We start from the raw sequence: 16482 nt of genomic DNA, 5'->3' as shown, positions 1-16482 counted from the left end.
AAAACAATGTACTCACCTGACAGAAGTCTTCTCTTCCGGCAGGCTTCTGGCGCGCAGCTCCCCTGGACTTCTTGCTCCTCCGGGCTCCAATCTCCCGCGCTGACAGGCAGGGCTACAGGAAGATGGCGCCCAAAGCCCTGTACTGGAGACACAAATAGTCTCCAGAGCAGGGATTTGGCGGCAGCCATCTTCCCGTAGCCCTGCTCTGTGAACTGGCTTGCGCGGCGGGGGCGTCAGCGCGGGGCTTGCGGGCAACAGTGTGACGCCACACGTCACAAAATTGCACCATTGCCTCAAAAACCCTTCAGCCAGAGAACACCCCCCCCCCCCCCCCTACAGGTGGGGTTTACAATTCCAAACCTGGCTAATGCTGGGAATGCACCGGTCGATCCGGCGGCCGATTAGCCGCCGGATCGACCCCAGACCTGCACTCAGTGGGGCTCTCTAGCTGAGGAGTTGTTGTTGGAAGACCTGCAAGTGCCACTTGGGGGGGGGGGGGGAGGGTTCTCTAGCTAAGGGAGGTTTGCATGGCTGTCATTGCCACTGTCTGTAACCACCACTGAGCGGGGAGTCTCTGACTGAGGGGGTCTCGGGTGGTAGTTACAATATCACCACAGGCCCCCTCAGCCAGATCCCCACTCAGTGCAGGCAGGTTACAGTGGCACTGACAGGCAAACAAACCTCCTTAACTAGAGAGCCCCCCCCCCCCCCAAGTGGCACTTGCAGGTCCTCCAACACCCCCTCAGCCAGAGAGACCCCCCCCCCAAAAAAAAAAAAGTAATTGTCGCAGGCTGGCAGCCACCCTAGCACCCCAGCGTCAAATTCATTATTTATTTCAAATAATGCTGCAGGGCAGAGAGCGCCCCCCTCCTCCCCCCCCCCCTTCCCTGATAGCGGCCAGCCGGACACATCAGAGCAGTCCTGCATCAAAGGACAGAGGCAGAGGGAAATGGAAAGTCAGATGGCAGCAGCAGGTCACTTACTGTCTGTGACCACCTGCTGAGAGGCGCCGATGATCCGGGGGAAAGCACGCTCGCAGGGCGGGTCACCAGGCAGGGGATGAGGGAACACAGACACATGATCGGCGCTCTGCCTGGCCTGCACCGCTAGACGTCATCACGCAGTGACGTCAGAGCGGAAGGAGTGCGCCCAGGAGGAGTGTGGGAACTGGGACGGACGGTGATGATCGCGCTGGCGTACTTTCATTCGCCTGTACCGCGGCGCGCATCACCTGTCCTGCTCACTCAGCTGCTCCAGTCAGTGTCTTCTTGCCGGCGCCCCCCTTCCTGTCCTGCCAGTCTGTGCTCAGTGCGGTCGCCCGGCCCGCACGGTGGAAAAAACGGCCCTGGGCTCCACTCGAAACATGTTGTGTGCCTCTGTATGCTGCTAATACAGTCAATTTGCTGAAGCCAGTTGTGTGCTGTCTCTGTTTGTTCATGTAGTCCAAGATAGTGGTGTACCTGCAGCAGTCGAGCACCGGCATTTAGGTCAAAGATCGGCCTTGAAAGGTTGAGGAGGTGTATACAAGTTGTACACTACTTACACTACCTGCTGATCCATGTCTACACACACACACACACTGTTTTCAAGCACTTTATGCCTCCAATTTAGGAATGCAATGTGATTTCTGCCCTTTAGGGATCATAACCCTGCTGTGCGTCAAATACATAATTTTTCCCGGGACTTTTGGCATGTATCTCACTCCGCCATGCCCCCTCCAGGTGTTAGACCCCTTGAAACATCTTTTCCATCACTTTTGTGGCCAGAAACAGTGTTTGCAGTTTTTGAAGTTCGCCTGTCTATTGAAGTCTATTGCGGTTCGCCGGTTCACAAGCTTTTGCGAAAGTTCGCGTTCGCGGTTCGCGAACTGAAAATCTGAGGTTCGAGCCATCTCTATCTAGGAGGACACTGGGGGACCTCGCAGGCTAGGAGGAAGCCCCAGGTAAGTCCATATTTTAATTGTACGGAGAGCTTAGGGTCCCTTTAAAATTGAATTATTGAAGCTACCTCCCCTTTTAGGAAGGCAAAATTATATTTAGCAGTTTTAGTAAGAGGTCCTTTACACTCTCCTAGTGGTTCTGGGTCAGCATGAGCTCTCTGGGTAGTACAGTACTGGGTAATTTAGATATAGAATAGTTTTCCTTTAGTCCTTTCTATATAGAGAAAGCATTGAGTTTTCTGTACGAAAGTGGGATTTCCCAGTAGATTGCCAACATCTATGATAAAAAGCTGAGATGTCCAGGTTTGGATGGACCAGTTCCTTCATTAGCAGAATACCGCTGTAAATCCAGGGATAAAATGCGGCTTGCTAATGGGAGCCTGACAAATGTGCACATCTGTAATCAGCAAAAAGTAGCAGATGGACTAGGAATTGTTTTCTTCTTAAACCATTAAAAATGAATTAAGTGCTTATCTGTAGAAACACAGGGTTCCCCATTAATCTACTGTAAATATCTTGGAGGCAGTAAACCTGTAGAAACTGACAGATGCATTGCTGACAGCAGAGCCATTCAGAATTCCTAACTACGGCGAACACAATGGTGTCACCACATGATGGAATGTCATTGATCCACTGAGGGTACAGTGTGTACACTGGTGTGCTTATTAGAAAGCAAGGCAAAAGCAATCATATGCATGTTATTCCAGTGCATTTGCACCTCTTCATGATGTCTAGTGTTGGACTCTTTCAAATGCTTTGTAGACTTATAGAATATCGGCAATATTGCCAATCTACTACTTTTGGGTGCTGGCTAATGCCGAAAGAAGAATATCAGCAATTTTACCAATAACCTACTATCACTTTACCTAACCTACCTCTCTCGCACTAACTCACCCATCTACCTACCACTAACATTAACCTACCCTTACCTATGCCTAACGCTAGCTTGAAATATAAGCCATCCCCCAAAAACATGCCCTGTATAGAAAATTGGATGCCCTGCTAGTGTATGTTGAGGTGTGCAGTCTCTTACTGCACCTCCCTTGTGGCTGTGTCCCCCTCTATTCGCCTGTAAAGGGCTCCAGTATCCTAATATGGTCGGCACCCTTTGACTCGGTCGCCGCACATGCGCTGTATCCTGGGTCGGCTCCTTTGTGACCGCACCAGGGACACATCAATTAAAAGAGGCAAAGCGTGCATGTAAAATGGAGGTTATGTGCATGTCAGTGTAGATATCTTTTTACTTAATGCTCCTCCCACTCGCAGAAACAAATGGAGCCTGTTTCATTCAAATGGAGGGGGACAGTAGTAAACAGGAGGAGTGGTTAGTATAAGGACATGATAAAGTGAGAGATTGTCCTGGAGATTGAATAATAGTCTCAATTAGGAATGGTCAAAGAGATACAAATTCTTCTGAGTTTATGCAATTTTTTATGCAAATATATGCAGCTTGAAAAAGGACCAATCCATTTAAAACTGGGATTAAAATGATTGGTCCATTTTCAAACTGCCTACATTTGCGCACAAATTTGCATAAATTGGCATCAGCTCGGAAGAATTTGCATCTCTTTGATCCTCCCTAGTTTTAATGCTGACCACTTGCTGTGATAAAATAAACAGAAGAAATTCCTGCATCTGGGGTATTGGTGCAATGAGTGAGTGGTCTGCAGGAAGTGCTAATGTCAGCTGATAACACTACGATTCTCCTTCCAGTCTCAAAGCAGCGAGTCGCGTTGTAGCCTGTGAGCGGTCTGTAAGGTCCAATGCTCCTTGTCCATAATATCTCCAGTGGGCTAGCTGAGCATCCTGCTTAAAGGACAACTGTAGTGAGATGTATATGGAGGCTGACATTTTTATTTCCCATTTAACAATACTAGTTGCCTGGCAGACCTACTGATCTAATTGGCCTTGAAACAAGCAAGCAGCTAATCTTGTCAGATCTGACAATAATGTCAGAAACACCTGATCTGCTGCATGCTTGTTCAGGGTCTGTGGCTAAAAGTATTAGAGGCAGAGGATTAGCAGGACAGCCAGGTAACTAGTATTGCCTGAAAGGAAATAAATATGGCTGCCTCCATATCCTTCTCACTTCAGTTGTCCTTTAAGGGGTGAGAGAGGACAAAATATTGCAGACTGCCCTCAGTCTTTGTTCACATCTAAAATCGGAATAGCTGATGGCAGCGATTTTCGTTTTTTTGCAATTTTATTTTTCCCCCTCCCGGGACTCCACTGCTCACTAAGATTTTGTGTTAAGCGCTTTTTTCGAAGAGCTTTTGCAGAGTGATTTGTTTTCTCACTTCGTGACGCTAGTAGTGTTGGGCAAACACCTGGATGTTCGGGTTCGGGAAAGTTCGCCGAACATGGCCGCAATGTTCGGCATGTTCGGGCCGAACCCCCGAACTCCCCGAACATCCCGCTTTTGGGGGCCCTATGGGGTCGCAGGCATAAGGGGGGAGCATGCCCCGATCGCGGGGGGGGGGGGTGTCGGAAATTCCCCCCACCCCCTCCGCTAGTGCTCCCCCCTCTGCCCGCTTCCCCATACAAAAGTTTCAGGAAGTACCGGTCCGGTGGTAGTGGGTGGCTGGCAGTGGGCGGCACTGTGAAGTGAGTGACTGAGGAGGAGGAGTCCGGAGAGTGACGCGTTGAGGGAGGCCGGGCAGCGGGCGGTTCAGCAGTAGTACGGATTGCAGAGTGCAGGGGGGCCTTAGGGGGGTTTGGGATAGCAACAGAGGCTGGGCTGTATAGGCAGATCCAGCCTCTGTATGCAGATAATATTCTTCAAACCCACCTCGGGTTCTCTTTAAAAGGCCGAACACCATCAGGTGTTCGGCCGAACTCGAACATCACCCGAACAGGGTGATGTTCTGCAGAACCCGAATAGTGGCGAACACTGTTCGCCCAACACTAGACGCTAGTCAGGAAGTGAACTCTTTGACCCGGAAAATAATAAATACAATGTATTTATTCATAAAAATGCGAACGCAATCACCGGATAAAAAAAACTAACAAAAACGATTTGTGAGCGTTTTGCGTTTTTCCTATACCTTCCATTGTAGCAAAATCGCCCTGAAATGGTACATGCAGCACTTTGCTGAGTGGAAAGCTGACACAATGCACTAATATGAACTATCCCTAAGGATTCATTGCGGTAGCGATTTCAGGGCATTTTTAAAAATCGCTGGTGCTCAAAAAAAGCACAAAACGCCCTAGGTGTGAACAAACCCTCACAGTTGGAACCTGCGCACAGGTTTCGACCTAGGCTTCCATCAGGGAATAGTGCAAAAATGACTCAGGGCTGAAACCCACTAGCAGACTTTTCTAAGCGCTAGTGATTTGAAAAGCTCTTGCTAATAATGCTATGGGGGATTTTTATAAAATCACATCGCTCAAGTGGGATCACACCCATAGCATTACATTAGCAAGAGATTTTCAAATCACAAGCACTAAGGGCCCGTTTCCACTATCGCAGTTTCCGCAGCGATTCTGCAGAGTTTCCCCGCACATGAATCGCACGGGGAAACTCTGCCATAGGGGATAACTGCGCCGCGGCTGAATCGCTTGTGGGAGCGATTTGGCCGGAACCCCCCGCAGAATTTGCGGCGGAGGCTGCGAATCCCATAGCCGTGCATGGCACGGCTCATGGGTTTCACCTGTGATCCCGCCCACCCGCTCAGTGCCGGCGTGCGTCTCTAGTGCGTCTCACTAGTAGAAACAAGCCCTAAGGGCGCTTTTGGCTTTTTTCAAGCGCCGGCGATTTTCAAAATCGCCCTAAAATAGCTTGTGCAATGATTCCCTATGAGAGTGTTCGATTATGATCCGCTCACCAAAGCGCTGCCTGTAACATTTTTGGGGTGATTTGCCTCAATGGGAGGTATAGGGAAATCATGAAAAAACACTTTGTATAGCGATTTCCCGAGTGCTTTCATGAATAAATTCATTGTATTTATTCATTTCCGGGTGAAAGAATTCACTTGCTGACTGACGTCAGGAAGTGAAAAAACAGAATCGCTCTGCAAAAGCGCTTAGAAGCGCGTTTTATAAAAAAAATTGCAGCGTGGAGGTAAGCTCCGGTTGGCATTTAAAAAGAATCACTCACAAAATCACAAAACTCAGGCGTCAGCGATTGCGATTTATGAGGTGAACAAGGCCTTAGAAATGGCTTAGTAACATACTGCTAGTGGGTTCCAGGCCATAATGTGCATTAAATAGATAAAGCACCTCCCCATCTGCTTAACCTGTTGGTTGCTGGCCCTGATGCTATGCAGAGAGGGGTGGGTACATACAAATCAGATGCAATAAATATGCACTAATAAGACACTCTAAAATGAATATACAACAAATTGTACAATAAAATACAATGCATAAATGCAATGCCAACTATAGTAAAAATAAATGTTGGTATCCTAAACTTAGGCCTGTTTTCCACGGACTGTTGATAGGCAGTGAAGTGCCTCTCATACTCTCACAACTGCTCACTGCTGCCTGGCAACTGCTTGCTGAGCACACAGCTCAACTGTCTGTGGAAAAGAGGCCTTAAAAAGAACCCAAGGTGTGTTTAAAGAATGTTATCTGCATACAGAGGCTGGATCTGCCTATACAGCCCAGCCTCTGTTGCTATCCCAAACCCCACTAAGGTCCCCCTGCACTCTGCAATCCCTCATAAATCACAGCCGAGGCTGTGTTTACATCTGTAGTGTCAGCTGCTCCCTCACCTCCTGCATAGCTCCGGTCCCTGCCCCCGTCCCTTCCCTCCAATCAGCAGGGAGGGAAGGGATGCAGGCTGGGACTGGAGTTCTGTAAGAGGCGGGGAGAGCAGCAGACTGACACTATAGAGATAAACACAGCCAGCTCTGACAAGCTGTTTGTCAGCAGCGTGGCTGTGATTTATGGAGGGATTGCAGAGTGCAGGGGGACCTTAGGGGGGTTTGGGATAGCAACAGAGGCTGGGCTGTATAGGCAGATCCAGCCTCTGTATGCAGATAATATTCTTCAAACCCACCTCGGGTTCTCTTTAATTGCTGTCTGTGAGGTTCAGTTGCTGGGAAATAATTACAAATTAGCTGCAGAGGTTGTCCACCTCCGCCTCTGCTTAAAAGTGGACCCAAATTAAAAATACAAGATTTCAGGAATAAAATCTATTTTTTAAATTATAATAATAAATAGCAGACTTTTTTCAGCTGCATGATGACAAATATAAAATATTTTACATTTATTGGAGGAACCCCTCCCCTTCCTTTCATATTGCCGGGACAGAATTCACAGAATTCACAGAGGTGCCAAACGTATACTGGACCTGCACGAGTGTAATACTCCCATTGTTGAATGCCTGATGAAGCGGGATTGTGCCCGTGAAACGCGTTGCGATATTGTTCGTTGGAGTATGTGAATAAATTGTTTGTTTTTCAACTGACAGCATTAGGTCCATTTTTGAGTGGCTGGTCCACCGCCGCCACCCGAATATTTTAAACTTTTTAGTTATCTTTTACCCTATTGGCGCCTCTATACATCTATTAGTCAAGATTCCCACCCTGGGTGGAAGGGTGATAAACCCTCTTTTCTTTCTTCAGAGAGCGACATCTTAATCCTGAGTGGGGACAGGTCTAATCTCCCCACCTGCCTATACAGTGGTTACCTGAGCGGTAACCCATGTTTGTGAGTATACTACTTACTAATCACGATCCCCCTTTGATCCAATACATACTACACCATATTGGGCTCTCGGTTTCTCTTTTTGACTTGGCATGGAGCGGTCTTTAAGTAGTTAAGCCACAATCTTCTCCGGTATCTGGCCCAGTGACGTCAGCGGGGGGCCTTCTGCGCAGAAGACCCCAGCTGATGTCACTCAGTCAGACTGAGCCGAGTACCAGGGATGGATTGCGGCTGAACGGAGGATTTTGTGAGGACTGTGGGAGGACTGCGGGAGGACAGCGAGGGACGCATCTATGCTTATGGGGCTGGAGGAAGCCCCGGGTAAGTAAAAAAAAGTCTCGCTAAGGGGAAACATTTAAACGTTTTGTAATGACCTAGTCAATGAAACTTCATCCTAGAAGTTAAAAGTATTTTTTGCAGTAAATGAAAAGGGTACTTTACTTTAAGCAGATAAACGTGAGCGGCTGTTTTCTTTTGCCTGCTTTATAGCTTCAGCTTGGCACTGCCTTCCTAAAAACTGATGTCAAATAACACAGGGTTCTGGAGACTCAGTAACACAAAGCGTTGGGCTGCTCACAATATTGTCAGCAGTAATATTAAAGCCGCCTAGGGAAATCAGGTCTATTGGTTCGGATGCCTTTGTCAGCATAAGCCTTTCATTTACACCTTACTATAAACCCTGACAGCTCTAGGCTAGCTGTCAGATCAAATGTATCAAAAGCGCAATTTCCATCTAAGCGAACTAAAATAAAAATACATGAAAAAGCTCACCTGAAATGTCAATTTACAAAAGATCAAACACATGCAGAGGGGTTAGCCTATTTTCCTGCTTTGTGTATTGCTGGAACGAGTAATACAGTCTATAATTGTATCAGTGCAGCATGTGAAAGAGCTGTTTGGTTTCTTACAGCATTTGGACACCATCACTAGCGATCAGGATGAAGAGTTGCAGTATCCAGATCGGATGGGCAAAATCATCTGACAGCCACCAATCCCAAATAATCTGGACTAGATGAAGGATTTGTGATGGAAGCTGCAAGGTTATGATTTTTTTTTTCTTCTTGGCAATCGGTGGACCAGGAAAAGTCACATCGTGGATAGCATTCCAAATGAGTCTGAAAACATCAAAATATTGACCACACAGATCAATCAAATTATTTTTGTCAAGTCCGTGAATCAAGCTAAAAGCGGACCCGAGGTGGCATCACAAAATAAATACAAAAAATACTACCCAATTCAGCTTGTCTTCCGGATCCTAACGATCTGATTCGCGCCGTTCTCTGCCGCTCTGTTCATCCTCCGCAGCTTCTAATCACCGGCAGACGAATTCAAGATGGCAGCGACCCGGAAGTACTTCCTGGGTCACAGTTTAGTTGGTGATTGGAGGAGGCGGGGAGGAAGTAACGAAGGTGAGGAGCAAGCTGCGGGAGGCGGGGAGAGAGGCAGTGGAGCGATGTGGGGGGGAGGGGGGCAATGCTGTGGAGGCGGGGAGCAGGAAGATTGACAGCTGACAGATAAACAGAGGCTAGCAACAATCAGATTGTCGCTATTTTTCAGGGAGCACAGCAGAGCCCAGGGGGACTGGCAGCTACACCAGAGGACACAGCGGCATGTCATTGGGCAGAGAACATGCCTCTGTGTCTTATATTGTATATATGATCCACCTCGGGTACACTTTAAGATCTTGTATAAATTCTTAAAGTGGATCATTCAAACCTGTAGAAGGCACAATGGGCCATATGCAATTCACTTTTTCTCCTAATTTTTCTCCTAGGAGTCCATTTTTCATTTTCTAGTTAGAAAAACTTTACAGCACTTTGCAATTGAAAAAGTACCCAAAAGTGGGTGGTAAAGTACTATCAAAACTATTTTAAGTATTTTGTTGCTTGCTGATGATTTAAAACAAAACAAAACATTTTATTGGCAAGTTTAGAAATATTACTTAGGAGAAAATGGCCAATGGCCCCTTTTCAATTAACTTTTTCTCCTATATTTTCTAGGTGATATTTTAACACGTTATAAATAAAATGCTTTTTACGCTACCAGCAGGAAAAAATACTCAATGTGACACTACTTTTTTCCGATGCTTTTTGGTATTTTTGCAACTGAATAGTGCTAAAAAAATATTCTAAGAGAAGATAAAAAAAATGATCTGCTAGGAGAAATTTTAGGAGAGAAATGTTTCTTCTAGGAGGTTAAACATAGGTGGAAAGTACTATAAAATGATTTTGTGTATTTTCCTGATGATGGCTTATAGGCATTTTATCCATTAGGTGTAAAAATATCACACAGTGGATTGAATAATGGCCAAGGGCCCATATGCAATTAACTTTTTCTCCTAGGTCATATTTTCACTGCAGAATGCAGTGCATTACATACAATGCATTGCACAATAATCTTCTACTCCACTCTGGAGACAAACATTCTCTAATTGCTCACCTGAAAAAATATCAAACACCGATCAACAAGAAAAAGTCCTTATTCTTGTCTCAGGGGATTCCAAATGCAGCCAACAAACATACCCTGCTTTTCCATACAGTTGACAAACTCTGCAATCCATCTTGCCGGAAACGCAGCATCAGACCTTCGCAGGACTTGTGTGTGAAATGTACCCACTTCTTCTCAGAAAAAGTCTCCCCCATATGATCTGCCATTCAATTCACATTTTGCTTGACCTCTCAGCGGCTTTTTTTAGTTGATCATGAAATATTGCTGGGCTACGGTAGTACTGTGGCATAGATGGCTTAGTTCTCCAGTGGTTCAACTACTTCTTGGCAGAACACAAAGGGTATCCTAGCGGCCTTTCCTTTCCAACCCTCTACCACTAAAATATGGTGTACCCCAGGGTGCAATACTATTCCCTTTGCTGTTCACCACATACATGCTATTACTTGGAAAAATTGTCCAAAAACATGGCCTGACAAGCAAAGACCTACACTGCCTGCAATTAGGCCAGAATTCTGCTGCAAGGCTGTTAACAACGCAACCCCTCCATTGCCACATAACACCAAACCTTCGCTCACTCCACCGAACCTTCATCAGAGCATTCTGTCATGCTACCCCTACACCATGGAACTCCCTACCACTCCCAATCCAGACATCTCCATACCTGGAAGAATTCCAAAAAGTCCAAACTGAAAAGCCACCTGTTTAGTTTGGCATTTACGAACACCTGACTATTTCCTCTGTTACACAGTCCAGCCTGTGCAACAATGTATTGATCTGATCCATACTATATCTATGCTCTTTGAGCCCTATAGGAGAAAAGTGTTTTAGAAAAGTTTTTGCATTGTATCGTACTCATTGTGTGTACGGTTTTATGTATGTAATTCTGCTTAACACAGTTTATTGCCTGCACCCCATTGGGGCTTATTTGCTTCAGATTACAGTAATGTAGGTGAGGCTTTCACAGAAAGATGGGCAGCAGTGGGTAGATTGTGAGAAAGGTATGGAGAAGCTGACAAAGGTGAGTATGCCGACATGCAGGGAGCTCTGCAGGGAATGTGTATGTAAGCATAAGGCACCAGGAGAGTTCTCAGATCTCTCTATTGTATTTTGGTTGCCCTCTACATACAGCTGACATAATAAATGCAGGCCTGGTGCTATTCCCAGTTTCATCATGTGATTGTATTGCAGTAGGCTATTGATCCACAGCTCCGAGCCATCAGCTGATGGAGACAAGATCCTTTACCATAAGACCTCCATGTAAGCTTCCTCTGTGTAATTATTGCATCACAAATTGCGTCTTATATTGGGATTTAGCTTCACATAAATGAATTGAGGAAATGATTCATTGTGATGTAATCATATCCCTAAAGATCACTTTAGGAGTCTCAGCCAAGCCTAATGGAGATTAACGCTGCTGTCCTCAGCAGTTATCACCCTTGTGACGTACTGTAGTTCTGTTTAATTATAGGATTCTCATTAGCAAGTGAATATTAATTTACTCTTGGTGTGCGTATGTGTGTGTACAGTACATTTTCTTCTTACAATCCTCATATGTTGGGGCGGGGGAAGGGGGGGAGTAGGGCCACAATCATAATCTAATATGACTCTTTGAGTCCTGTGCATAAAAGAGTTTAAGAGGAACCATAACCAAGGATTGAACTTCATCCCAATCAGTAGCTTTCCCATGAGAAGTCTTTACTTTACTCAAATAGAATGTTGGGGGGGGGGGGGGGGGATCTGTATGGCTGATATTGTGGTGAAACTCCTCCTACAGTGTGATGTCAGCACATAGGTCCTGATAGCAAATTGTGGGGGCCTTGTTGCGTTGTGCAAAATAACTGCTGTTTCCAACTGCTTAGCAGACCAGCAGAAAAGGAAAGACTGGGTCTCAACCTGGATTGTAGCAGTTATAGCAGAAAATCTTTTTATTCCATAGCAGCAGAAAGCACACGTTTGTTCGAACACATCCAAAGTGGCATTGGCAATGGGGGCTTCAGCTTTACTAGTTGATCTTAGCCTCAGAGGAATGTCAATGTCCTCCCTAGTATCTACTCGGTTGAGACTATTAGCAGGTTCCTTTAACTGATGCCACAATCGCCATTTCATCTTACGCATAAACTTATATAGATCCACCTTAAGATCAAATAACTCTTGATGAAAACTGGGGACAAAACTGAGTCCACGTTCAAGAACAGTTTGTTCCACAGAATTAAAAGCCTTTTCGGAGACATTAATGATCAGCGTACACTCCTCAGGGGGCACACTACCCGCTATGTATACACCATCCCCGTTAGATGCTAAGCCACCCGCATTGCCAATGTCATCTCCAGCATTAGTAATTTCATCTCCAGTACTCACGTTTCCTGCAGTGCTATGTTGTATCCGCGGGGATAGCATTAACGGCGGTTCTGGCTCCTTGTAATCCGTCCCTGAATGGGAGAAGGTGGTGGGCGCTGCGCTGCATAGCGGTATCGATTTGGTTGCGGCCTCCTGGCCGTCTGCTCCCTGCCCTGCGCTGGCATGCGCACTGCATCTCTGCTTACTCCGCCTGTGTCTACGGAGGCCCCTACGGGAAAAAAACGTCTGGCGTCCTCTGACTGTTCCACATCCGATCCAGAATCTCCCGGTCGATTCTGTGGTCGTGGCTGTAGCCCATCAAAGCCTCTTCTTACTCTGCGCTGTGCACGTCTGATCAAGCTCCAAGTGTACACCTGGTTGTTGGCATAATCCTGTGCGTCCCTTTGAAACTTCTGTTTCTTGATCTTTAAGGTAAATTCTTTAGTCTCCTTGATTAGGTCATCCAGTTTAACCTTAAATTGAGCATATTCATAAGTCTCTTTGTTCATAAGTTCGTTCTTCAATCGATCAATCTCTAACCTCATGTCATTTAATTTGGGATGGACATGTTGAACAGTAAGGTACATTAAGTCCATGGAACATTTGTTCAATATGCCTTGCCATTTCCTTAGGAATTCCTGGTCATCTTTACAAAAGATGGGAGTTAAGGTGATTCTCAATCCCCTGGGGATGCGCTCTACTCGTAGGTATTCCGTAAGTGTGGATACATGTAGTGATAGATTTAATTCTTTGAGTGACAAATCCTCTATCTGTTTCTTCAAACTTTCGACAGGATCTGAATCCTCAGACGTGAAAGTGTAGCGGACCGATCCTCCCAATGCTAAAATGGCCAGTCTCTCATCATCAGAAAAGCTATGGTATTCAATATGGGTATCAGAAGCCACTTCATCCTGTGACATGATTATATCAAAAGTGCAATTTTGCAAAACAGGAGCTCCCAGGACAACGGATCCAATCGCAATCCACAGAAAGAAAGGAAGTCCCAGGGCTTCAACTGTGCAGTGTAATTTTAATCCCAGGGAGTCGACCAGTCAGCACCTGGATCCATTAGGGTGCAAATGTGGCAGACCAGCAGAAAAGGAAAGACTGGGTCTCAACCTGGATTGTAGCAGTTATAGCAGAAAATCTTTTTATTCCATAGCAGCAGAAAGCACACGTTTGTTCGAACACATCCAAAGTGGCATTGGCAATGGGGGCTTCAGCTTTACTAGTTGATCTTAGCCTCAGAGGAATGTCAATGTCCTCCCTAGTATCTACTCGGTTGAGACTATTAGCAGGTTCCTTTAACTGATGCCACAATCGCCATTTCATCTTACGCATAAACTTATATAGATCCACCTTAAGATCAAATAACTCTTGATGAAAACTGGGGACAAAACTGAGTCCACGTTCAAGAACAGTTTGTTCCACAGAATTAAAAGCCTTTTCGGAGACATTAATGATCAGCGTACACTCCTCAGGGGGCACACTACCCGCTATGTATACACCATCCCCGTTAGATGCTAAGCCACCCGCATTGCCAATGTCATCTCCAGCATTAGTAATTTCATCTCCAGTACTCACGTTTCCTGCAGTGCTATGTTGTATCAGCGGGGATAGCATTAACGGCGGTTCTGGCTCCTTGTAATCCGTCCCTGAATGGGAGAAGGTGGTGGGCGCTGCGCTGCATAGCGGTATCGATTTGGTTGCGGCCTCCTGGCCGTCTGCTCCCTGCCCTGCGCTGGCATGCGCACTGCATCTCTGCTTACTCCGCCTGTGTCTACGGAGGCCCCTACGGGAAAAAAACGTCTGGCGTCCTCTGACTGTTCCACATCCGATCCAGAATCTCCCGGTCGATTCTGTGGTCGTGGCTGTAGCCCATCAAAGCCTCTTCTTACTCTGCGCTGTGCACGTCTGATCAAGCTCCAAGTGTAAGAAGAGGCTTTGATGGGCTACAGCCACGACCACAGAATCGACCGGGAGATTCTGGATCGGATGTGGAACAGTCAGAGGACGCCAGACGTTTTTTTCCCGTAGGGGCCTCCGTAGACACAGGCGGAGTAAGCAGAGATGCAGTGCGCATGCCAGCGCAGGGCAGGGAGCAGACGGCCAGGAGGCCGCAACCAAATCGATACCGCTATGCAGCGCAGCGCCCACCACCTTCTCCCATTCAGGGACGGATTACAAGGAGCCAGAACCGCCGTTAATGCTATCCCCGCGGATACAACATAGCACTGCAGGAAACGTGAGTACTGGAGATGAAATTACTAATGCTGGAGATGACATTGGCAATGCGGGTGGCTTAGCATCTAACGGGGATGGTGTATACATAGCGGGTAGTGTGCCCCCTGAGGAGTGTACGCTGATCATTAATGTCTCCGAAAAGGCTTTTAATTCTGTGGAACAAACTGTTCTTGAACGTGGACTCAGTTTTGTCCCCAGTTTTCATCAAGAGTTATTTGATCTTAAGGTGGATCTATATAAGTTTATGCGTAAGATGAAATGGCGATTGTGGCATCAGTTAAAGGAACCTGCTAATAGTCTCAACCGAGTAGATACTAGGGAGGACATTGACATTCCTCTGAGGCTAAGATCAACTAGTAAAGCTGAAGCCCCCATTGCCAATGCCACTTTGGATGTGTTCGAACAAACGTGTGCTTTCTGCTGCTATGGAATAAAAAGATTTTCTGCTATAACTGCTACAATCCAGGTTGAGACCCAGTCTTTCCTTTTCTGCTGGTCTGCCACATTTGCACCTTAATGGATCCAGGTGCTGACTGGTCGACTCCCTGGGATTAAAATTACACTGCACAGTTGAAGCCCTGGGACTTCCTTTCTTTCTGTCCAACTGCTTAGCAACCAGTATTTCCCTCTGTGCATATATATAGCTTCAAAAAAATAAACAAACAACCTTTATTAGGGGGTGTGGTTACATGTTATGGCAGTTGGTGCTGTCTGTTTTTTTCCTGTCTGCCAGTAGAAAAGATGACTACGTGCAGGCTGAAAGTGGATCAAACAATATGAACAAATTACATGGCGAATATCAATCATTTCTTGATCTCTATTCTATTTTTAACTTCTCTCTTTGTAATGTATTGATTTATTTTTTCCCCCTTTTCGCTACAGGTCCTCTTTAAGTGCCTTCATTGGACTTCCAGAAAAGGTCAGATTCCGGCATATGTTTAATCAAAGCGCCCGTTGAAATAGACGTGTGAAATTGCTAGTAGTAGGATATCGGTAAGATGACTGATATTCTACTATTTAATTAATATAATAAAATATTGGTAATATTTACAGATATTTTACTATGACTTAACCCAGGGGTGGGAAAACTTTTCTTGGATTGGGCCGCATTCTTCTAGAAGGCATCCCGCAGCTTGAGTGTCTGTCTCCCTCCCTCCCTTCCTCCCTCCCTCCCTTTGGAAAATGAGCGCATGAGGAAAGATTGCTTGGCAACTCACCCAATTGCACTTTCCAGTGGCGATCTCCATGGCGAAGGCAGAGTCATGTGACACGCTTTAACACCATCTATTGCCGGGCTGGCTCCATTGCGGCTGCAGGCTGAATCCGACCCGTGGGCCATAGTTTTCCCAGCCCTGACCTAACCTAACCGTACTCCCACACAGAGCCCCCCTCTACCGATGCCCAACCCGAAGACCCTCCTGGTGGTGCCTAACCATAAGACCCTACTTGTGGATCCTAACAATCACCAGTATCACCACCAGGGCCGGCCTTAGGTTTCACAGCGCCCTGAGCGAAACCTGATTTTTGTGCCCCCCTTCATCCTCTTCACGCATGCGCGCGCACACACACACACACACACACACACACAGGCCCATATGCAATTCATCTTTTCTCCTAGGTCAGTGGTTCCCAACTTTTTTGACGTCATGACACATCACGCAAAATGCTCAGACCTCTGTGACACGCAGGGCCGGCCCGCTCATGAGGCGGGGTGAAACATTTGCCTCAGGCGGCACATCTGGGGGGCGGCACCCGCCTGTCCATGGGTGCGGGGGGCCGCCCGCCGAGCTGGAGGGGTAGCGGCCAGAAAGGGGGTATTGGGATTAGCGGTGGGGAGGGGGGTCCCCCCCCCTCCCTCGCCTGGG

General features: G+C 46.6%; 1 long non-coding RNA gene across 1 annotated transcript in view; it reads left to right on the top strand.

The window, feature by feature from the left end:
• The window catches only part of LOC137531993 (uncharacterized), a 360234-nt gene extending 344630 nt beyond the window's left edge, over positions 1-15604 (top strand). Inside the window, exon 5 of the long non-coding RNA XR_011023831.1 lies at positions 15500-15604. This is a non-coding gene — a long non-coding RNA (uncharacterized lncRNA). The remainder of the gene's footprint in view (positions 1-15499) is intronic.
• Positions 15605-16482: the final 878 nt, after the last annotated feature.

Source organism: Hyperolius riggenbachi, chromosome 9 (genome assembly GCF_040937935.1).
Source record: "Hyperolius riggenbachi isolate aHypRig1 chromosome 9, aHypRig1.pri, whole genome shotgun sequence".
Classification (NCBI taxonomy): Eukaryota; Metazoa; Chordata; class Amphibia; order Anura; family Hyperoliidae; genus Hyperolius; species Hyperolius riggenbachi.
Note: the sequence above shows the minus strand (reverse complement) of the source record. Positions and strands in the feature narration are given on the sequence as shown.